This window comes from Sorex fumeus, unplaced genomic scaffold (assembly GCF_029834395.1).
Source record: "Sorex fumeus unplaced genomic scaffold, SorFum_2.1 ptg000042l, whole genome shotgun sequence".
Classification (NCBI taxonomy): domain Eukaryota; kingdom Metazoa; phylum Chordata; class Mammalia; order Eulipotyphla; family Soricidae; genus Sorex; species Sorex fumeus.
Window position 1 is genome coordinate 157,377 of NW_026606099.1, and position 24,282 is coordinate 181,658.

At 44.4% G+C, this 24,282-nt stretch overlaps 1 pseudogene; it reads left to right on the plus strand.

Moving 5' to 3' along the window:
- Positions 1 to 18,263: 18,263 nt before the first annotated feature.
- LOC130029093 (retinol dehydrogenase 16-like) lies at positions 18,264 to 24,035 on the plus strand (annotated as a pseudogene).
- The last annotated feature ends 247 nt before the right edge of the window (positions 24,036 to 24,282 follow it).

Genomic DNA, 24,282 nt, shown 5'->3' on the forward strand with positions numbered 1-24,282 from the left:
AATACTTTCCATGTTTGTCCACGTATAAGCAAATTTCATTACTTTATTTTTACTGATAGCTGCAGAGTATTCCATTGTATAGACATACCATAGTTTCTTTATCCACTCGTATGTTCCCAGGCACTTGTGTTGTTTCCAGATTCTGGCTATTGTGAATAGTGCTGCAATGAACACAGGAGTTCACATGGCTTTTCTGCTGTGTGTTTTTTACTCCCTATGGTGCATTCCCAGTAGCAGTATTGCTGGGTCATATGGACCAGTTTCTCATTTTCTGAGGATTGTCCATACTGTTTTTGAAAAAGGCTAGTCCCATCACCATTCCCTCAGCAATGAATGAGAATCCCTCTCTCCCCTCTTCTGCCTCAGCACTGGTCGCTCATATTTCTTTTGATGTGTGCCAGTCCCCGTGGCATGAAAAGATATCTCACTCTTGTTTTGATTTGCATCTTCCAGGTGATTAGTTATGTAGAGCAATTTTTCATGTCTTTTGGGCATTTGTACTTTCTCTTTGATGAAGTTTCTGTTTTTCTCCATTTTAAAAATGGGGTTTGCGAGAACAGATGACTGGTTAAAGAAACTTTGGTACATTTACACAATGCAGTACTATGTAGCTGTTAGAAAAGATGAAGTTATGAAATTTACATACAAGTGGTGCTACATGGAAAGTATCATGTTAAGCGAAATGAGTCAGAAAGAGCGGGATAGACACAGAAAGACTGCATTCATCTGGGGAAGATAAAGCAACAAAACGGGAGACTAACACCCAGGAATGGCTCAGATTAGTACCAGGAATTTTGCTCCATGACTTGGAGGCCAGCCACACGTGCTATGGGAAAAGGAAGCTCAGATAGAGAAGAAAGCACCAAATAAAGGGTGTTGTGAGGACCCTCCCAGGGTGGGAGAAGCATGCTAAAAGTAGTCTATAGACCAAACATGATTGCCACTCAATGCCTCTCTTGCAAACCACAGTACCCAAAAGAAGAGAGAGAGAACAAGGGGGAATGCCCTGCCACAGAGGCAGGGTGGGACGGGGGAGATGGGGGGTGGGAGGGATGCTGGGACCCATGGTGGTAGAGGATGGGCACTGGTGGAGGGATGGGTACTTGATCATTGTATAACTGAAACCCAAGCACAAAAATTTATAAGTCTATAACTGTACCTCATGGTGTTTCACTAATAAAAAAAATTTTTTTTAAATGGGGTTTGAAGGCCTGAAAAGATAGCACAGCGGGTAGGGCGTTTGCCTTGCACGCAGCCGACCTGGGTTCGATTCCCAGCATCCCATGTGGTCCCCTGAGCACAGCCAGGAGTAATTCCTGAGTGCAGAGCCAGGTGGAACCCCTTTGCATCGCCGGGTGTGACCCCCCCCAAAAAAAGGGATTTGAAAAAAAAGAGAAAAAAGGGGTTGGATGTTTTGCCTTGAAAAGTTCTACCAGTACCTTAATATCCAAGATATATACCCTTTATCATATGGGGATTAAATAAATTTTTCCCATTCTACAGACTGTCTTTGTATCCAGTCATCATTTCTTTTGAGGTGCAGAAGCTTCTTAGTTTTATGTAGTCCCATTTATGTAACTTTGCTTTCACTTGCTTGGTCAGTGGTGTTTCATCCTTGAAGAGAGTGTTTTTGTTTTTAATATGTCTGAATTTGGGGGGTGGACTATCCTGTATATGTCTATTCGTCCCAGTTCTGCTATATCATAATTTGGGGCACTTTTTATCTTATTGATGTACTGTTGGTTTGTCTATCCAATGACGAGAGTAGAGTGTTAAAATTTCCCACTACTATAGTATTGTTATTGATGTATTTCTTCCAGTCTCTTAGTTGTTACCTTATAAACTTTGCTACCCCTTCCTTCAATACCTTTATGAGTTAAGTGATATATTAATCACTTAACCAGTATGTAATGTCCATCCCTATTTGATTATTTTTTACAGCTCATGTAATGTCCATCCTTATATGATTATTTTTTATAGCTTCATGTTATTTGTTTGGTCTTATGCAAGTATGGCTGTCCTTGTTTTTCTTTGTTTTTAGCCCACCATTAGCCTGTATGATTTTTTTTTCTAACTTTTATCTCTGAGCCGATGTTTATCACAATAGTTTAAGCATGTCTATTTGTCTGTTTTAGGTTCCGTGGTGAGGTGGCCAGTCCCCGGCCCCGCGGCCCGGTCCCGCGCCATGCCCGCCCCGGACCCGGGCGCCTCGCCTCTCTGAGCCGCTCGGGAGGCCGTGGGGGAGGCCATGGCGGAGCCCTCGGAGGCGGCGAGCGTGGCGTCGGCGGGCGGCGGCAAGCTGGAGCCCCAGGAGGACTCGGAGGAGCTGGAGCCGCTGCTGCCGCGCCTCGCCTGGGCCCCCCCGCGGAAGGGCGCCCCGGGGAACGCCGTGAGGCTGGTGGACGCCGCCGGGGAGCCCGACGCGGCCTCCCTGCACGGCTCCGGCGACCGGGACCTGCTGCTGCCGCCACCGTCGCCGCCGCCCGCGCCGGGCTGGAGGAGCCCGCGCAGCGCGCCCGGCCTCCCGCGCCCCAAGCGCAGCCACGTTTCAGAGTTGAATACGTTTTCGGATGATGCAGAATTTGCTGCTATTGTATTGAAAGCAGAGCAAGCAATAGAATTTGGAGTTTTTCCAGAAAGAATCTCTCAAGGTTCAAGTGGAAGTTACTTTGTGAAGGATCCTAAGAGGGCAGTTCTTGGGGTGTTTAAGCCCAAGTCGGAGGAACCTTATGGAAACCTGAATCCCAAATGGACCAAATACGTGCACAAGGTCTGCTGCCCCTGCTGCTTCGGCCGGGGCTGCCTGATCCCCAACCAGGGCTACCTGTCCGAAGTCGCCGCCTCCCTGGTCGACGAGAAGCTCCACCTGGGCGTCGTGCCGAAAACCAGGGTGGTTTGGCTTGTCAGTGAGACATTTAATTATAGCGCAATTGACCGTGCAAAATCAAGAGGCAAGAAGTATTTGTTTTCTGATATATCTAACATAGGAGAGATCAGCCCATTAAAATTTAGAGAATTATTTATAGGAAGAAATTTGTTACCATATTATATGCAGGGTTTGACCATTTCTTGTCATTAAACATTTGCTCTATTTTTTTTAAATTAGAAATCTATTCAGCATTCCTTACAGAGCTGATTTTGATGGAATATGCATCTTAGCTATTATCTGAGAATGTTTTCTTTTATCATTGCTTCAAGTTTGAGTGATAATCTTGCATGGCAGGGTTTTCTCAACTACCAGTTATTTTTATTCAGTACTTTGAATTTAGTATTCTTTTCTCTTCAAGTTTTTAGGCTTCATTTGAGAAATCCAATGTGAATTTTATGTTATTTTTCATGTATTTAAGGTTTCGCTTCACTCTTTTGAATTTAAGGAGTTGATCCCCTCTCTTGGGTTCTTGTCATTTTGATTCCAATGTGTTTGGGTTTTGTGCTGTTTGAGTTTGTTTTGTTTGGCACTCTTTGGTTTTCCTGGATCAGTGCACAAGTCTCCCTCCTTAGCCAGGAAGTTGTCAGCCATTATGCCTTCCACCAACCCATTTTTCCCTTTCTCTCCTCCACTTTGGGATTTTGTAAGATTCAGAAGATGTTCCTATTGCTATTGTTTACTAAATGTTTAAATTTTTCTTCTTTATCTTTTAAAACTCTTGCCTTTTCCCTTTTCTTTATTGAGATGTCATGTGCCTTTTCCTCAAGGACACAAATTTAGTTTTTGGCTTCCTCTATCCTGCTGTGTTCATGGTGTTCTGAACAGTGAGATGAGATGTGGGCTGTTATTTACAATATCAGGCGAGTGCCCATGAATCTACTGAGTTTTGTCAGTCAATAATTCCTCATGGGGATTTCTTTTTTTTCTTTCTTGTTTTTTTATTGAATCTCCATGAATTACAGAGTTACAAAGTTATTCATGATTGAGTTTCAGATATACAATGCTCCAACACTGTGCCGTTCCTTCACCCTCTATGGCAGGCATTTTATACCTCCTTTTAGCATCTGTTCTCCAGAGTGACAACTTCTTTCACCAATATCATATTGTACCATTCCGTGACTTATTCCCCACCCCAGGAACATGCTTTCTACTGGAAGCCAGTTCTTCTGTTCTTTGTTTCTATTGTTTTTGAGAATTTGATATTCCCATACTACATTTCTTTATATCCTCCATATGAGAGAGTCAATTCTGTGTCTGTCCCTCTCCCTCCAATTAACTGCATTAAAATTTAGTTTTTGATATCTTTATGAGAACCCGGCAAGCTACTGAAAGCATCCTGCCCGCACGGCAGAGTCTGGCAAACTTCCCGTGGCATACTCAATATGCCAAATACCAGTAACGATGTTGGGTCTCATTCTCCTGGCCCTGAAAGAGCCTTGAATATGGCACTTTCTAAAATATCAAGGGCTAGGACGAAGGAACGTTACTGGTGCCTGCTCAAGGAAATCAATGAACATCAGGATAATCGTGATCGTGATCATGATATCTTTATGAGTTAATACATGATAATTAAACTTGTGGTAATTATTCTGTATTATATATGTTGAGTTGTTATGCAGCACCCATTATGTTTATGCAATGTTGTATATCAATTATGTCTTAATAAAGCTTAAGGAAAATAAATCATAAGAGAGCTAATTCTGATAGCTGTAAGGTTAACAAGATGATTAAGAGTGACATTTAGAGGTAAGACTTTATAGCTCTACTACCCTGCCTAAGCTGTGATAACCTCTGGAGACTTCCTTCCCTGTCTATATCCTAGTTTCTTTTTTTAAAATTTTTATTAGTGAAACACCATGAGGTACAGTTGTAGACTTACAAATTTTTGCGCTTGGATTTCAATTATACAATGATCAAATACCCATCCCTCCACCAGTGCCCATTTTCCACCACCACGGGTCCCAGTATCCCTCCCAACCCCCATCCCCCTCACCCCACCCTACCTCTGTGGCAGGGCATTCCCTTTTGTTCTCTCTCTCTTCTTTTGGGTGTTGTGGTTCACAAAAGAGGCATTGAGTGGCAATCATGTTTTGTCTATAGTCTACTTTCAGCATGCTTCTCCCATCCTGGGAGGATCCTCTCGTGGGGATTTCTTAAATGTTTGCGAGGTCAGTATGGTACCTGTATTGCCTATTAAATTGTATCTGAGTGAAAACAGTGGATCTGTAGCACCACTGTCCTGTAACTACTACAGCACCTAGAACTAACCTACCTGGTCTCACAGTTTCTGGTGTCGGATAGTTAATGTGGCATCTGAGTCCAACTGACTTGGCTAGTGACTGAGAATTGTGGTTACAGGTACTCAATCATGACTGTAAAGCAAGCTGATCTTCTTTAAACCACTGCGGTTTTTATGTTGTTGTTGTTTGTTTTGTTTTGTATTTACACTGGTAAATGCATCCCATTTCAGGATGACTGCTCTGAACCATAGACTGATGGGCAAAGTTCACCTTGAAGATATCAACTATATGTTGTGCTTCAGGGATGACAGCTCCTAGTAACTTTCTCAGAAATGACTATTCACAGCTGTGCCCTAGGGGCAAATGTACCATGGCTCTTTATGATACAGGGTATTAGCATAAAAGTGAACTGTTTTGAATCCTTTGCACTAAGTGTTCTTCAACGTAGGGTGAAAATTAAGTTTGATACAATCGGTTTGGGGGATCTTCCTTTGGTTCTCTGTTGGCTGCTATTATAAACCTATGGGTTGTCTGATAGCTGGAACCAACATAAAGGGTAGGAGATAGGGCTGAGTCTATACACTCATTGGGGCTGACTAATATTGCAAGTCTGTATGAGGGATGCTGTGACTGAAGACAGATGCTGGGAGGTACTCATCTCCTGAATGGACCTAAAACCATTTGGTGGGCCTAAGAAGTCCAAAGTTTCTGAAGCTCCTGCCATGCAATACAAAACAGTGTGAAAAGTGTAATTGATTAGCAGGACTTTATGTGGTGGACAGGTGAAATTGAGTTATCAGCTCAGAAGGAATTATGTGGTGGAGACAAGAGTGCAATCAAACTGGTCCTGGCTCATTTCAGGAAGGGTGACTCACTTCTCTCATGAGGAACAGCTGTTCACAGTCTTGTGCCAAGGATACCAGGCTCCAGTAAGTCTTTTTCTAATTCAGGAAGTTCAGTACAAAATTTTCGTTCTGAAAGGTAAGTTCTTTGTTCTCAGCTCTGAGAATTTGCCCTTTTGGGGAGGTACTGGACTTGTATATTTTTCCTTTTCAGCCTCTGCTTCTCCCCTCTTGCCACCCAAAGGACATATACCTAGCTCTGGATTTCTGTAGTTTGCCTTCCATTGAGCTGAATCTCCTGGAAATTAAGGAAGTTTCGTCAGTGAGTTTTCTCAGTGAGAATCCTCACTTGAATCTTGTGTTCAACTCATTCTTATGCATAATTTGGTTGATACATAGATATTCTCATTGAATCATTCTTTTTCAGACTTCTTGATTCACATCTCCTAAGTACAATGTTATGTCTGCTGAAATAAAATATTGCCAAGGTTTCACTAATTCTTGACAATGTTTAGGGGCATTATTACTAATGACAATATGAGGTACTGGTTCTCTCCCCTAATTCCTTTCATATTCTCACTAACAAGAGCACTCAGGAAACTATAAAGCAAATTGAAATTCATCCTCTTCATACAAATGCAGAAATCATCCATTTTTGTCATCATACAGCACATGTTCCAGGGTTAACTGGTGTGAAACTAGTTATATACCCCTTTAATTCCGGCCCAGGGTTTCCAACTAAGAAGAGCAGCTCTGTCCTGAATCCGTTAAGAGCCAATCCTCACTTGTGACTGAAAATTCCGGGTTCAACGGAACTGGGAATGGGTGACCACCCCCCATCTGCCTCTGTTTCCAGCAACTTGGCAGTCACCCCAACAAGCTACCTCTGACTAGTGCCATATAATCTCACCAATGGCCATGATCCAGAGACTCATTATAAATCTCTCAGAAGAGAGCACAAAACGAGATGTCATAGCCATGCTACCAGACTGTGCACCTGGCTGTTTCATTTGGGACAATCTGAGGTGGACGGATGAGGCTCCTCCCCACCCCAATGGAACCAGCCCCAGTTGCCAAAAACCTCCAGAACTCAATCCCCAACATGCTTGGGTCAAGCCTCACCCACGAGTGAACCTATTCCTGGACTGCACAGCCACATTTGAGGTCCCATGATGTCTCATATCTCATACCACTAATATTCCAAGAGTAGCACACCATATTTGATGAGTTTAAAGTAGAAAGCAACCGATCTTAGGGGGAGATATATATATATATGTATATATATCCACACATATATATACACACACACGACTCAACCTTTAACAACATGTTAGTAATCTGTTATAGAAGGCTTAATGCCTCCTGGGAGAAATACAACAATCTTCACACACTTTTCTCTAAGAAAACTTCTTTGGATCATTTTCAGCGGATTATTCATAACAATAAAAAATAAATTATTTCAGTTCTGCTTTGGGGCATTGGTTGGGGTTTGGGATGGGGTTTATGATGGAAAAATCTGAAATATGGTAGTGGGAAGGTGTAATGGTAGTGGGATTGCTTTTCGAATATTAAATGTAACCAAATATTGTGAACTACTTAAAATAAAATTTTAAAAAATTAAATTAAATTTAAAAAAGAGTCAGTCCTCAACACAGCATGATTAAGAATACAAAAAAAGATGAAGAAAATATTCATGAAAATAAAAATTAAAGGAAAAATGCAGAAGAACATACAAACAGATTCACATTCATTCCTATAGTTACACTGTTCAGACTGTCTGAAACTGTGAGGAATTAAGACCCATGCACAATAATGCATTCTGCACGGGATTAGGGTTTTGGTAATAAGAGAGGTACCTTCCACCTCTTTCTCTCCTTTCTTTATTTTTTAAAAAATGTACTGAACCACTGACAGCTGAAGTATCCATAGAGGACCTGATGGTGCAAGTGCAAAAGATCGAGTACAATGTCATTGGACTGACCAAGATGAGAAGGCATAGATCACATCACGCCGTTTTCGACACTGGAGAAGAACTTTTCCTTGGGACACGTGACAGTAGAGACGTTGGTGGTGTCAGTGTCCTCGTCAACATGAACTTGGCCATGAGCATCGATTCATTTGAATGCCCTACAACCCGAATCGGATGCTTACATTTGAATTGATGTGGCTCATTGCCAGCAGTTTCTATCTTCATTGTCTATGCACCAACATCCAACAATGACGAAGAAGAAATTGAGAAGTTCTACACTGAGCTGGAGAAGTTCTATAAAGAAGACCACACCTTCTACAAGGTCATTGTCAGTGATTTTAATGCCAAGATAGGACTGAGAACGTTGCCCGAAGAACTCCACATCAGAACTCATGGCCTAAAATGGAATGAACAGAGTGAGAGACTGTCTAAGTTCATCATGTCGACCAAGACCATCCATGGTAACTCACAGTTCCAGAAGGCCGAATCTAAACAGAGATGGGAGTCTCCCGGTGGACAGTTCCACAAAAAAATTGACCACATCCATATTCAATCAATAGTTTTGCCTGACCGATGTCACTGTTGTCCCACGATTCCAAATGGGAATGGATGACTGTCTTCTTCATGCAAAATTCTACTTCACAGAGCAGGGAGAAAGGGCTGAAAAGTTTAAGAAGAGAACTCCCAGAACGACCACCAACTGGGAGCTCTTTGGCACTATTGTGGCAATATGGGAAGATGCCATCGTTGACAGTATCAAAGAAGAATATATTTGGCTGGTTCAGCACCTCCATGACTGTGCGAGGAATGCTGAGAGTGAGAAAGTCACAAAAAGATGCCTGTCTTCAGAAACTCTCGAGCTCATTCGCCAATGTGGTTTGGCATGAGCCTCAGGCAATCACAATCTAATGTTCGAGCTCACAAAGCTATGCAGAGAAGCGATAAAAGAAAACCTTAAAGAGAGAAGAATAGCAGTGTTGGCAGAAAAGTGTGCACAACACCCACCTGTCCTTCACCAACTATAAGACCAAGATGACTGCCCTCCGAAGTCCTGATGGATCTATCACATCTTCCAGAAGGGTAATGGAGAAGATTATTCATGACTTCTACTCAGATCTCTTTAATAGCCACGTCCACCTGCCCACATACCAAATTCCACAGGATGAATATATCGTTCCCAACGGTCTCCCTTCCGAAATCCAACACACCATTTCATCGGTAAAGAAGCGAACAGCACCCGGTCCAGACAAGGTCATACCCAAACACCTGAAGAATCTGCTGTTAGTACTTGTCAATACACTGGCTTGGCTCTTCACATGATACCTGTCTGAATGCAAGGTTCCATCCCAGTGGAAAACCAGCAGGACCATTCTGTTGTACAAGGGAGACATCCATGACATTGGCAACTATCACCTGATCTGTCTGCTGTTCGTCGTCCACAAGCTGTTCACTCGAGTCATCCTGAATAGGATTGGCAGAACACTAGATAAAGGACAGCCATGTGAGCAAGCCAGGTTCTGAAAAGGATTAAGCACAATCGACCATATCCACACAACGACAGTTCAAGATGCCACTCTGTCTAACGTTCATCAATTTAGAGATGGCCTTTGATTCTGTTGAGTTGGCAGTGGTCATCAAAGCCCTAGCCAAACAGGAGTTCAAATTCAGAACATCAGGATCCTCCATGGGCTGTATTACAGATTCACCACCAGGATTTCACCATTCTACAAGGAAGTGATTATCTACTTAAAAAGAGGCGTTCGGCAGGGTAATACCATTTCCTCGAAACTCTTCAGTGCCACCCTCAAAAACTTCAAGTGATGTCTGAAATGGGAAGGAATGGGAGTGAAGATAGACGGTCAGCAACTACACCACCTCCCCTTTGTGATGACATCATTCTAATAACACCAAACATTAGCCAAGCTTCATAAATGCTGACCAACTTTGACCATGAATGTGGAAAGGTCGGACTGCAGCTGAATCTCATGAAGACAATGTTCATGAGAAATGAACTAGTTTCTGACATTCCATTTGCTCTCAACGGAATGAATGAACATCTCCGAATGCTGCAGTTATGTGTATCTGGGTCGAGAATTCAACATGAAAAATGACTTTGCACCAGAACTGCGCAGGAGGAAGAGAGTGGCGTGGAACGACTTCAAGAGTGCCGAAGAAGTTGTTAACAGAATGAAGTACCTCTAGCTCTGGGCACATCTTTTAGACTCCACCGTTCTTCCTGCACTAACACACGCCTCAGAGTCCTGGGAGCTACAGAATGAGAACACTATTTGGGTCTCCCAAAGAGGAATTGGAAGAGCTATGCTTGGATATCACGCTTCACTCAATGAGAGAAGGAATCCTGGGTTCTGACCTCCATCAACAATGGAGGATCAGAGACGCTGCCTCATTTGCCAAGGTGTCAAAAATCAGACAGGCCAGACACATAATGTGATTTGGAGACAACCGCTTGACTAGGCTGTTACCTACCGGATTCCACAAGATGTCAAAAGAACGCCTGGCCGCCCACCTGCAAGATGATCAGACTTCTTCATCAAAACCCTGAACAAATGGTTTGATGGAGTGAGCAGATGCCATTGGGCTACAGTAGCACGTGACAGGGGCGAATGGAGACATTACTGGTGTCAGCTCGATCAAGTGATACCCGTGATTGAACCACTGAGAGAGTTCATGATTGGGTTTAATCATACAATGCTCCAACAACCATCAATCCACCAGTCTACATTTCCCACCACCAATGTCTCCAGATTCCCTCCCACCACCCCACACCCCCTCAGCCTGCCTCTGTGGCAGACTTTTTTCTTCTTTCTCTCTCACTCTCCTTTTGAGCATTATCATTTGCAATACAGGTACTGAGAGGTCATCATGTTTGTTCAGGAAGTATAGTATTTTTTGTAGGGAAGGTGCAGCTAGAGTAGATTTTTTAACTGGGTGGCCACTTTTGGGTGTGGAGGTGACTTCTGGGTCTTTCAGGGCTATGGAAGGAGGTGGGGAGAGGTAGCCCATTGTGACTCTGAACAAACCTGGATTTTTCAGTCACAAACAAAACCTGTAATGTGCATTTTCAGCATATCATGGAAGTCCACCCTGAGCCAGTGGAATCCGGTCAGGGGCATGGCAGGGATTTTGGATTGTGGGAGCAAGCCACTGCCAGGGGCTCTGCTTCGGCAGCACGGTACAAAGCCATCTCCCCTCAGGGGTACCCTGGATGATTCAGCCAGAATCAGGTGTCTGAAAAGATTTTCACCAGCCTTTTGATCTCTTTCGAGATTTATTTATGACTCTATGGATCAAGGCCAGTAGAAGAGCTTACATGGTGGCACTGGATATGACTCGTGGGGGTGATCGCTGTAGCCTGGGAGTACAGGGAAGTGGTGGGGAGGTAGCTCATCCAGACCTAGAAAAAGCCTGGAGATTTCATTCACAGAACCTGCATACCTGAATTTTCAGCAGATTAATATCTTGGTTATCGGAATTAACCAGACAAATCGCTCCACCAACTAAGAACGGCCATGCACCACCACCCACGGAATCGAGAAAGAGCTATCAATCTGTCAATCCTGTCCGTGTCCGGGCCGGGTGAGGTTTCCCGTGTTGAGTCAAATTAAGCCACAGGCTCCACTCCTGGTGGTGCCCTTCCGTCAATTCCTTTAAGTTTCAGCTTTGCAACCATACTCCCCCCGGAACCCAAAGACTTTGGTTTCCCGGAAGCTGCCCGGCGGGTCATGGGAATAACGCCGCCTCATCGCCAGTGAGCAACGTTTATGGTCGGAACTACAACGGTATCTGATCGTCTTTTTCTTCTTCTTTTTTTATTAGTGAAACACCATGAGGTACAGTTATAGGCTTACAAATTTTGTGCTTGGGTTTCAGTTATACAATGATCAAGTGCCCATCCCTCCACCAGTGCCCGTCATCCATCACCACGCAGCCAACATGGCCGACCTGAGTTCGATTCCTCCGCCCTCTCGGAGAGCCCGGCAAGCTACCGAGAGTATTCGATATGCCAGACACAGTAACAACAAAGTCTCCAATGGAGACGTTACTGGGCCCGCTCAAGCAAATCGACGATCAACGGGAGGGCCTTTACTTTACTTTACTAATATCTTGGTGATATTTGTCCTGAGTTGGTGGGGTCTGACTGGGGTAATAGTGGTGATTTTGGATTGTGGGAGCAAGCAGCTGCCAGTGCCTCTGTGTGGGTGGGCACTGGGCTAACCCAACCTCTCCCATGTGCCCCAGGTGATTCAGTCATGTGCAGTTGCAAAAAATATTTACTGTGGCTTTTTGATCTCATTGGAGGTTTTTTTTTTTTTTTTTGATGAGTCTCTGGAGCAAGGCTGATAAATGAACTTGTATAGTGGCTAAAAGTGATTTGGGGGCATGGGTGCTGCATACCTAAATTCTGGCAGTTTAAATTCTTGGAAAACTTGGTCCTGAGTTATGGAGTCTGGACAGAGGCTTAGCAGAGACTTTGGGGTGCCAGTAAGCCTGAAGGCACTGTCAGGCTGCTGATTCTCCCACCCAGTAGATTGAGATTGACCCGCTGGTGGTGCTGCTCCTTCTGGGCTCAGTGGTGGCAGCAGCAGTGGTCATGCCAGGACTGGGGTGGGGTCAGAGTGGCTACTGTGCATGGTGTGAGGCTCATGCACTCCATTGCAGTAGAACCTGCTAGGGGCACTTGCCCCCATCCTCAGGTCTGGTCTCCAGGCAGTTGGAGCTCAGGGAGATTTTCCTCCAAACAATGCAGTGGACAGCAAGGGCAGCAAGGACTGATCTGGGGGAGAGGTGGTGATGGGGATGCCCTGAAGGCTGTGAGCTGCTGGGCAACCCAAGCTGGTCCCCCGTGGTGGGAACTCAGAGCATCCATTCAACTCTGGGGCACATGCTCCATGGTGGGGCCTGGTTGGACCCAAACAACACTATTCATTCACACAGAAGTTCTGCAAGTATAATACCACAACACCCTAAAGGAGAGAACGAATGAAAGGGAATGTGCCTGCCACAGAGGCGGGGAGTGGGCGAAGAAATGGGGGCTATGGGAAGGATACTAGGAACATCGGTGGTGGAGAATGGGCACTGGTGGAAGGATGGGTACTCGATCATTGTATGACTGAAATGTAAGCATGAGAGTTTGTAAGTCTGTAACTATATCTCACGATGATTCATTAAAAAATAATAAATAAATAAAACAAAAAGTCACATAAGGTAAAATTTTTTTTCTGCAAGTATAGAGGCCCACTGCCCACAATGCCTTCTTCCCTCCCTTCCTCCTTCCTTCCTTCTTTCCTTCCTTCCTTCCTTCCTTCCTTCCTTCTTCTTTTTCTTTCTTTCTTTCTTTCTTTCTTTCTTTCTTTCTTTCTTTCTTTCTTTTCTTTCTCTCCTTCCTTACTTTATCTCCTTCCTTCCCTTTTCTCTCTTCTTCATTCCTTCCTCTCTCCCTTTCTTTCCCTCCCTCTCTCCTGACCTTTTCCTTTCTCCTTCCCTCCTTCCTTCCTTCCTTCCTTCCTTCCTTCCTTCCTTCCTTTCTCTCTCTCTCTCTCTCTCTCTCTCTCTCTCTCTCTCTCTTTCTGTCTTCTTTCTTTCTTTTGTCCCACTTGGCGGTGTTCAGAGCTAACTTCTGATTCTGCACTCAGGAATCACTCCTAGAGGGCTTTATCTTATCTTTCTCTCTTTTCTCTCTCTCTTTTTCTTTGCAAAGACTCAAGGTTTTTTATTTTTATTTTTTATTTTTTTCCCTTTTTTTAATTTTTTTTTTACAGTTGTAGATTTACAATTTTTTGTGCTTGGGTTTCAATTATACAATGATCAGATACCCCTCCCTCCACCAGTGCCCATTTTCCACCACCATGGATAATATCCCCCCCACCCCCACCCCCATCCCTCCCTGCCTCTGTGGCAGGGCAATCCCCTGTGTTCTCTCTCTCCTTTTGGGTGTTGTGGTCTGCAAAAGAGGCATTGAGTGGCAAACATGTTCAGTCCATAGTCTACTTTCGACATGCATCTCCCCTCCTGGGAGGATCCTCCAAACATCCTTTATTTGGTGCTCCCTTCTCTATCTGAACTGCCCTTTCCTCTAGGATACCTAGCTGGCCTCTAAGTTATGGAGTAATCCTCCTGGTGCTGATCTCAGAATCTCATACTTTGTTACTTTATATCCCCCAGATGAATGCAATCTCTCTATGTCTATCCCTCTCTTTCTGACTCATTTCGCTTAGCATGATACTTTCCATATTGTACCACTTGTATGTAAATTTCATGACTTCATCTTTTCTAAGAGCTACATAGTACTCCATTGTGTAGATGTACCAAAGTTTCTTTAACCAGTCATCTGTTCGTGGGCATTCAGGTTTCTTCCAGTTTCTGGCTATTGTAAAGAGTGCTGCAATGAACAAACAAGTGCAGATGTCACTTCGACTATACATTTTTGCCTCTCTGGATATATTCCCAGGAGTGGTATTGCTGGGTCAAATGGGAGCTCAATTTCTAATTTTTTGAGAATCGTCCATACTGTTTTCCAGAAGGGCTGAACCAGTGGACATTCCCACCAACAGTGAAGGAGTGTCCCTTTCTCGCCACATCCACGCCAGCATCGGTTGCTTTTGTTCTTTTGAATGTGGGCCAGTCTCTGAGGTGTGAGATGGTATCTCATTGTGGTTTTGATCTGCATCTCCCTGATGATTAATGATGTAGAGCATTTTCTCATGTGCTTTTTTGCCATTCGGATTTCTTCTTTGAGAAAGTTTCTGTTCATTTCATTGCCCCATTTTTGGATGGGGTTGGATGTTTTCTTCTTGTGGAGTTTAACCAGTATTTTGTATATCCTGGATATCAACCCCTGACTCAAGGTTTTTTTTAAAAATTTTTATTAGTGAGACACCATGAGGTACAGTTGTAGACTTACAAATTTTTGTACTTTCTGCAAGTATAGAGGCCCACTGCCTGGTACATTTACACAATGGAGTATACTAGGTAGCTGTTAGAAAAGATGAAGTCATGAAATTTACATACAAGTGGTACTACATGGAAAATATCATGTTAAGCGAAATGACTCAGAAAGAGAGGAATAGACATAGAAAGATTGCATTCATCTGGGGAACATAAAGTAACAAAATAGGAGACTAACACCCAAGAATCACCGAGATTAGTACCAGGAATTTTGCTCCATGGCTTGGAGGCCAGCCACACATGCTAGGGGAAAAGGGAGCTCAGATAGAGAAGGGAGCACCAAATAAAGGGTGTTGGGAGGATCCTCCCTGGATGGGAGAAGCATGCTGAAAGTAGACTATAGACCAAACATGATTGCCACTCATTGCCTCTTTTGCAAACCACGACTCAAGTTTTTTTTTTTTAACTTCAATTTGTGCTCTGGGTTTTCTTGGGAAAGAGGGGAGATAAGATCAGCTCAGCCCACGCTGAAGATCTGACGGTGTGAGACCTGGGACAGAAGTAAGGACAGAAAAGGGGACAGGGAGGTAAGCGGAGCTGAAGAGTCCTGTCCTGTGACTCTGGTCCCGACAGTTTTCCCAGGTTAGTGGCACTGTTCTAACAAGTTCGAGTCCAGGAGCATGGCATTCTTCCAGCAGGAAAGCAGGTATCTTGTGCCAACCTGGACCTCATAGTATGGTGATGCAGGCATTGCGTGTAGGCCATTAAGGTCAGCATGAGCGTGTATCTCAGGATCACATGGAGGAAGTGCTGCACGACCTGCAGGATATGAGGCCAGTGGAGCAGCTGTGGGGCGCTCTGGGCCCTGTGCAGAAGTTCCTCTCGAGCTACCTGGAGTCCTTGATAGCAGAGCATGAGGCAGAATATCACCAGGACAGTGAGGACTGTTTCGCAGGCGCACTTCATCCCCAAGCCCACAAACAGCAGCTCCACATCTGGTAGCTAAAGTGGTGGGCACCATCATGGTCGCCATGCGTTGGCTGCTGGAGGAATGCTGGGAATTGAGTGGCCTAAGAGGTGGAGATATGGAGTGCTGCAGGGGCACTGGGTGAGGGGGGAGTTGTTGCTGCCCCTGGTGGGGGTGCAGACGACACAGGGGCCCAGCCAAAAGGGTGTGTCCAGCAGGCAGGTAGAAAGGATGATTCATGTCTGGGATTGAAGTCTCCTCTAGGTGTTTTCAGTGGTGTCAGGCCAATTTTTCAAGGTGGAAAAGCTATGGTGTAGAAAGAGTCCAGCGTACAAGAACTGAGTGCTGAAAGTAGGTAAAGTGATACACATGATAACCTTTCAGTACTGTAGTGCAAGCCATAACGCCCAAAGGGAAGAGAAAGAATGAAGAGAGAGAGCAGAGTGGTAAGAGGGATGGAGGAAGGGAGAGGGAGACAGAGAAAGAGATAGAGAGAGAGAAGAAAGGTGCCTGCATAGGCGCAGGATGTGGGAGGTAGTGGGAAGAGGCAAACTGGGAACACTGGTGTTGGGAAACATACAGTAGTAAAGGAATGGGTGTTGGAATATCATGACTAAAACCAAATTATAAACAACTTTGTAACTGTATAACAATAATTCAGTTAAAAAGTGAAATGAAGTCCAGTGTAAACCAGGTCAGTTCTCACCTGAGACTCAGTAGAAGTTCATTCCTCATAGATCCAGGCTCAGGACCTCGGACTGGCAACGGGTCCAGGTGATGGCTCAGAGCAGGGAATGAAATCCATCGCCAGAGAGTCCAAGGGATACCACATTGAAGGGGTCTTCACGCCTTCCTCTGCTACCCTGGATCTTTCTGAGGAGCCAAGTGTTAGTGACCCGCTATCCCAAATCCCATTCTTTGCAAAAGCCATGCCTTTGTCTCCTGAAGACAGAATGAGAAAGTGATGAGCACCCTTCAGGTATTCTACACAAATAAGTCCATGTATAGTCACAAAAAAACTTGCACAATTAAGTGTCACATCTGCCCTTTCTGCTCCTTTGATGGTCCTCTTCAGAAGGGCTTGCTGGGTGAGAAAGGGAAAGGGCTGGATGGGGACAGACCCCTGTGCTGTAACCACAGATAACCACCAGGGGGCAATGGCCTCAGCTCCAGCTCCTTTTTGGGGTTAGAGTCTATTGAGCTACTCACCAAGGCAAGGATGAAATGCCCTTGTTTGGCAGTACTCCACAGAGATTTTCAGAAATGGTAATACCTTCTTTGGCAACTCAGAGCTGTCTCAGTAGTCCTAAGAGAGCCCAGTGTAGTGTGCCTTCTGTGCGCCACTCAGAGAAGGTCTGGGGCATTGGACACTGTGTCTGAGGGACCCACTCCCTCCTCCTCCTCCCACATCCTTCTTTCCTGTGAACATAGAAAAATGTAGACAGGGAGGGAGATGCCTTGAGTGGGAGACTGGCTCCTGGTCCTGTTCCATCTCAGTCATGTGGTGCCTCCTTTAAGAACCTGTCCTTATACCACTCTAGGAACAGATGTCGGAGGCCAGGTTCTAGTCTTTTCTTGGTCTTCTGAGGAGGCAGCCTCCTCCATTGCTCCCATCACCTGATATAGACTTAACTCAATACCCTTTGGGGTACATCCTCCCTATTTCACTGATGTTTTGAAAGTCTACTACCGTTCTTTGCCTTTTTGTCCAAATCATCCCAAAGCTGACAGGAACTCAGTTTTTCTCAGGGGCATTTGTGTGTTAAGCCAAATGGGAATCTCAGGTGCAGGGAGAGGCCCCTACAGCATAACACAGCACTTGACATTTGAACCTGTGTATTTGCTCATTGTTATACTATTCCTTGTAGCAGAGAGCCAGTATTCCATATGAGGAGAAAATTTGGAACACATAATCCACTCAGACCTCCAATTTCAATATCAGAAGTGGATTATAGACTTCAATATGTGTGTGTTTGTGATGAAATTTCAGATGAGACAGGAGATAGGAGTGTGAGGAGCAGAAAAGGGGGCTAGGAAAATACCCTCGGCATTCTTGTGAAATTGGTTCACTTGGACAAGAAATTGTCTCACAGAGAGTCCAGAGAGATAGTCAGTTGTTAAGGAGCTTGCTTGCACACAACCAACCCGGGTTCAAACTTTGGTACCACATATGGTCCCTGAGTGCAGGACCAGGTGTAAGTCCTGAGCACTGCCAGATGTGTGCTAAAATAAAAATTACAAAAAAGAAAGAATATCACAGTGCATGGAAGGGGGTCAGAATCTACTAAAGTGTGAAGAGACCTTGCCAGAGAGTCTGGTCCAAAGAAAACATTTTCATGTCCAACTTAGCTTTCCTGCACACAAGCTTGACTTTGTTTCACCTGGGTCTGTTTGTGCTTCTCTGTATACCATGTGACTCTACCTGGTGGCCCTGGTGGCTCTGTACCACCTTGTGCACTGGTACCAGGAGAGGGACGTGGTGAACCAACTGTGGGTCAAGTACGTCTTCATCATGGGCTATGACCCGGACTTTGGGAACCTACTAGCCAAGCAGCTGGACCAGTGGGGCTTGAGGGTGCTGGCTGAATGTCACAGAGAGAAGGGAGCCGAGTTGCTGAGGGCACAGACTTCAGACAGGCTGGACACAGAGATCCTGGATATCACTAACTCAGAGAGCATCTCTGTGGCCACCCAGGGGTGAAGGAACACAGAGAAGGCAGAGGTACCATGAGCTCTCTGAAGGGGAGACCCCAACACTGCTCCCTAGGCAGAATGCAGTGATCATTCAGGATTTGAGTCTCAAGTTTTTCTAAGTCACCGGCACTAGCTTGAGCCTCTGATCCTTGCACTGACCTCCACGCTGTGTGTCTGGAGTGCTGGGGAGACTTTCCTGGTGAGATGTGTCCTTCCAGAGCTGCCTTTGCTCTGTCCTCTCTCAGAAGATGTTCTTTTTTCTTCTTGATCATATTGAGGTCTGATCAGGCTTCTTCTCCTTTTTTTTAATTAAATCACCCTGAGATACAGGGTTACAAAGTTGTTCACAGATGGGTTTCAGTCATACAGTGTTCCAACAGCTATCTCTCTATCAGTGTACATTTCTCGATACCCAACACCCTTCCCAGCCTGTCTCTGTGGCAGGCACTTTCCTTCTCTCTCTCTTCTCTCTCTCTCTCTCCTCTTCCTCTCTCTCTTTGTCTCTCTCTCTCCTTCCCCCCCCTCTCCTTTTGAACTTTATAATTTGAAATAAAGAAGATATCCTGTTTATTCCTTTACCTCTTTTCTGTACATTTTCTGTACAGAGTTCTAATACTGATCATGTTGCTTCTTACAGAATATGGGACAGATCTTGGCGTGGAGGTCTGCATGTAGAGCAGGGGTCATTAGTATAACTGCAGTTCTCCACATTTTATATGATTTTGCTGGTATTTCCAAGATGTGCTCAGATGGAGTATTTCTACTTTCAACTGACTTTACCGAGCCTTTGGTAATTTCCCAAGTAACGTCAAACCTTCCAAGAGTTGTAGTTTTTCTTAATTGAATCACTATGAGATACAGTTACAAAGCTTTCATGTTTGAGCTCCATTCATATAATGATCAAACATCCATCCCTCCACCAGTCTATGTTTTCCACCACCAATGTTCCCAGTATACCCCCCACCCCTTCCTCTGCCTCTGTGGCAGACAATTTTCATCTTACTCTCACTCTACTTTGGGGCATTATGTTTGCAATACAGATACTGAGAGACCATCATGTTTGGTCCTTTATCTACTTCCAGCACACGTCTCCCATCCCGAGCAATTCCTCCAACCATCATTGACTTAGTGATCCCTTCTCTATCCCAGCTGCCTTCTCCCCCAGCTCATGTTCCAGACTTCCAACCATAGAGCTACAGACCAATGGAACAGAGTTGAATGTTCTGTCACAGACTCTCAAATATATGATCACTTATTCTTTGATAAAGGAGCAAGAAATGTGAAGTGGAGCAAGGAAATCCTCTTCAACAAATGGTGCTGGGAAAATGAAACAACTACCTGCAGAACAATGAACTCAGACCTCTGTCTAATGCCAGAGTCACAAAATTCAGATCAAAGTGGATGAAAGACTTCAATGTCAGACCTGAATCCATAAGGCACATGGAGGAAAATGTAGGCAGAAACTTCTGTGACATTGAAGCTAAAGGCATCTTTAAGGATGAAACACCACTGAGCAAGCAGGTGGAAACAAACATAAACAAATGGGACTACATTAAACTAAGAAGCTTCTGAACTCAAGACTTGTGTTGTCTTTGCCTTTTTTGCTTAGTTGATAATTGTGGCACACTTGTTGCTGGGGCCATGAGGACACATGGAAATGCAGGGGAATATTTATAATGCAACCACAGCATTGGTGTGTGGGACCCCAAGAGTCAGGCCCACTCTGTCATCCAGCATTTGTCAGGACTGAGCTTGCCTTTCAGGCAGTTTGTTGATTTCCATTTTGCCCATTCCTCATGCAACCTCTCCATGTCCTCCTAGTGGTGGGGAGGGCATGGGGGCCCCAGCTGTGACCTTGCTTGAGGCACAGCACACTGGTGCTCTCCCAATCTCTCTGTGTCCAGGTCTTTGGGGTCTGGTGAAGAATGCTGGCATCGCAGGGCTCATGGCTCCCAATGAGTTGTTGATCTTCATGAAGACAGGACTTCATGAAGACACTGAATGTGACTCTGCATGGGATGATCAAGGTGACCCTGAGCTTGCTGCCCCTGCTGAGGAAGGCCAGGGGTCAAGTAGTCAATGTCTTCAGCTTCATGAGTTGTGTGTCTCTAATTGGTAGTGGCTACTACATCTCCAAGTTTGGCCTTGAGGCCTTCTCAGACTCCCTCAGGTAAGGGAATTAGGAGCTTCTCCCAAGGGGCTCCTGGTGCTGTGCTTCCAGGGAATCTTTCCTGCTTCAGGCTCTTCCTTCTTGGTCCATCTGAATTCTTAGTGCCACTTTCATTGAAGGTCCCTTTTTATTTCTGAGCATAAAATCCAGGCCTGCTGAGAGTAGTTCCACAATACCTTCTCTGGAGGAGGCCTCAACACAAAGGGTCTGAAAAGAACTGGAAGTAGGACAATTTTACTGTGGACACCAGGATATCAGCCTTCGGATATTGACTCAGGAAAATTTGAGAGGAGCTTAGAGTGTCGCACGAATATTCCTGGGAACTTCTGAGAGTACAGTTAGTGTGAAGACAAGGTCATTTCTATCGGAACCTAAGAATGTGAGATTGAGAAAGGGGCAGGGATGAAAGTAGTGTGCCCTCTGTCAGGGTGATCGTCGCTGAGTTAGCTGTGTTAAGCGTGTCTCCAGCTGCATTGTAGGAGGTCTGAGCTAAAGACTGTAGCACAGAACTTAGTGATCTCACTACTTAGTAACGTAGACAAGGCACGGTCCTGAGTGAGAGATGTGGTCAGTCCTGCCCCACAGGAAGAGTAGTTGGCAGTCTCTGCTTCAGAATTCATGGTAAAATTGAGAACCTGCCTGTTTGTCTTTTTTTTAAATTTTATTTTTATTGAATCACTGTGAGATACAGTTACAAAGATTCATTGTTTGAGCTTCAGCCAAACAATGATCAAACACCCATCCCTTCCCATGCACATTTTCCACCACCAATGTCCCCAGTATCCCCCTCCCCTCCACCCTCCAGTCCTCACCCTGCCTCTAAGGCAGACAATTTCCCCATACTCTGTCTCTACTATTGGGCATAATGGTTTGCTCAAATTTATCCCCAACATTTCAAGCCTGCTTGCCAGGGGCATACACTAGATAATTTATTTTCTATTTCTCACTTTGAATATCATGAGAAGTTGTGTGGCTGCAAAATTGGCTGCATGCTTCTGGAATTCTAAAGTTGTAAATGGTTGGGGTCCAGAGACATCTCTGTAGGGCGCTAATCCATTTTGGGATTCATTTGGGAGTTACTGCTGCTTCTCTGAACCAGAGCCGTTGGTGCGCTGAGACGGCGCCTGTAGGCAGATTGTGGGCATGACAGCCAGGACCCCAACCGGGCAGGGAGATGGGGAGAGATGGCCTGACTTCTTTGCTGCTGTGAGGCCTGGGATCTTAGTCCTGGAACATGCATACTTGAGCCTTTCTTCTGGGAGTTCTTGGTTTCTGAGGTTTCATCTGGAGTGGGCAGAGAGGGCATATCTGGTCCATCTGAGGTGCCCTGTGAAATTGGATGGGTACAGGGTCCAGAGAGATTTCTGGTGCTCTACTGTCTTCTAGGACTCACTGCTGATTCTCTTGCCTGTTTGTCTTTAAAGAGAAAGTCAGCAGTGGGCTTGAGAGTACTTTAGAGGGAAGTAGTTCCTTGCAGGTGTTGCCCTTTATGTTGCTGGCAGTGGAACCCATGGCAGGGAGTTCAACAGGTGAACGCTGATTTAATTTGTAAGTGCACCAGTTGGTTGCAGAGGAATGAGACCTCACAAGGCATGTGTCTTCTTCCTCCCTTTTCTTTGTTGTTATGATGACCAGAGACAGAAAATTTGGTTGGAGGATTTTCAAACTTGTGTTGGCTCTTGCTGCAGCCTCGCACTTTACTGGCAGTGTTTCCAAATATGATCAGTTGCTGTACACTAAATTGCAAACTATTGTGAGCTAAGAATCCCAGAATTTCACTCTACATTCTGGTTGGTACCAAGGACTGAAAAGCCATGTTCTCATGAGTGTAAGGCAGGTACTATCCCACTAATCATATCCTCTGACAATAGATGTTTCTTTAGAGAACTGTCTCCCATCAGAGGTGACAGGTCACCACGGAGTGATGAAAGCAGAAAAAGGGAAGGACTGTAGGAAAGGTGAAATGGGAAATGCTGGTGATGGTGTAGAGAGAGGGCAGAACTAGCAGGAAATACCATTAAGTATGTCTTGTTGCAGAAGAGGAAGCACTTAGTGTTAATAGTGTTTGTATACATTAGATATTTGTGAAAATGTATAAACCTTCTATTGAGACGGTCATCATCATATTTCAGGCTGTTGAATTTATCCTATAGCAATCCTATGTGAAGTACATAGCTAATGTAATTTGCCTTTTTGTGTATGGTGCTTTGTCTCCCAAGATACCTAATCTTCCTCTTCTGCCTGTTTCTTTTCAGGAGGGAACTTTCTTTCTTTGGGGTGAAGGTGACCGTGATTGAACCTCGTTACTTCAAAACTTCTATGAGCAATACTGAGAATCTTTCTCAGAACTTTCAGAATGTATGGGAACAGACCAGCCCAGACATCAGAAACATCTATGGGGAGAAGTTTTTGACATCCAGTGAGTGAGGACTGGAATGTGGGGAGGGAAGCAAATCATTGTCGGAATCGGGGTCCATTCTTAGAGCTACTTGCATTCCAAGTCCATATCAAGGTCTGATTCACAACTGAGGACATTCATACCACTCCCATGTCCACGTGGCTACAGTAGGAAAAGAAAGAAAGAAAGAAAGAAAGAAAGAAAGAAAGAAAGAAAGAAAGAAAGAAGAAAAATTCATGCTCCTTAGTTTGAGCTGGTGTTTCAATAGGATCCATCATTGTTTGTGGGAGAACTGGAGGCAGAGAGGAAAGACACACTTAGGTTTGTAGCAACTGAAAGTTGCTAGTTTAAGATGCTAGTGTGTGTGGTTAAATATTCCTTGAAGTGGAGCCACCTTGAGTGTCATGTGAAGAGTGTTGCTCGGGTAAAATTTAGCAAATGCTTAGATAAAATCCACAAACGTTAGCTGAGGCATGATTTTGGACATAGAGTGCATACCAAATAAGAAATGAATTTATATTTGTTATGATTATTTTAAAAGTAATGATTTTATTAGCTATGTTAGTAAAATAATTTCTAAAATATATTATTAAAATGATATATTTTAGTTTTAGATTTTATTAAAACTTAATTACATTTTTGAAAATTGATAATTTTTAGTAAGTGATCCAACATTGGCAGAATGGGAAGAAAGAACATGTTTCAATATTTTTTCTTTCTTAACAGGTGTAAAATTATTTTGAGTGCTATACCCAAAGTTGTCTCAGAATCTCTTTGGTGACCAACTGCATGGAACATGCCCTGATCTCCTGTTACCCTTGCACTCGATACTCAGCTGGCTGGGATGCCAAACTCATCTTCCTCCACTGAGCTACTTGCCCACCTTTCTGGTGGGGCTTTCCCCAAATGAAAATCTTTAAGGCCTGCCAAAGCGCTGTGAAGCCTACATGAACATCCTAGTGTGGGGTCACGTATTGGGTGAGGGGAGGGAAATAAAGTGGGTTGAGGGGGCTGTATGTCTTCAGGGAACCCCATATGATTCCCTCTTCATGCCTCCCTCACTTCCTAATTTGAAATGACACAGGATTTTGGGATATTTGGAACAAAGATCTATGTTTTTGTGATCGAGGAAAAGGGATTCACTATCACACATCTATGATCTGTTGC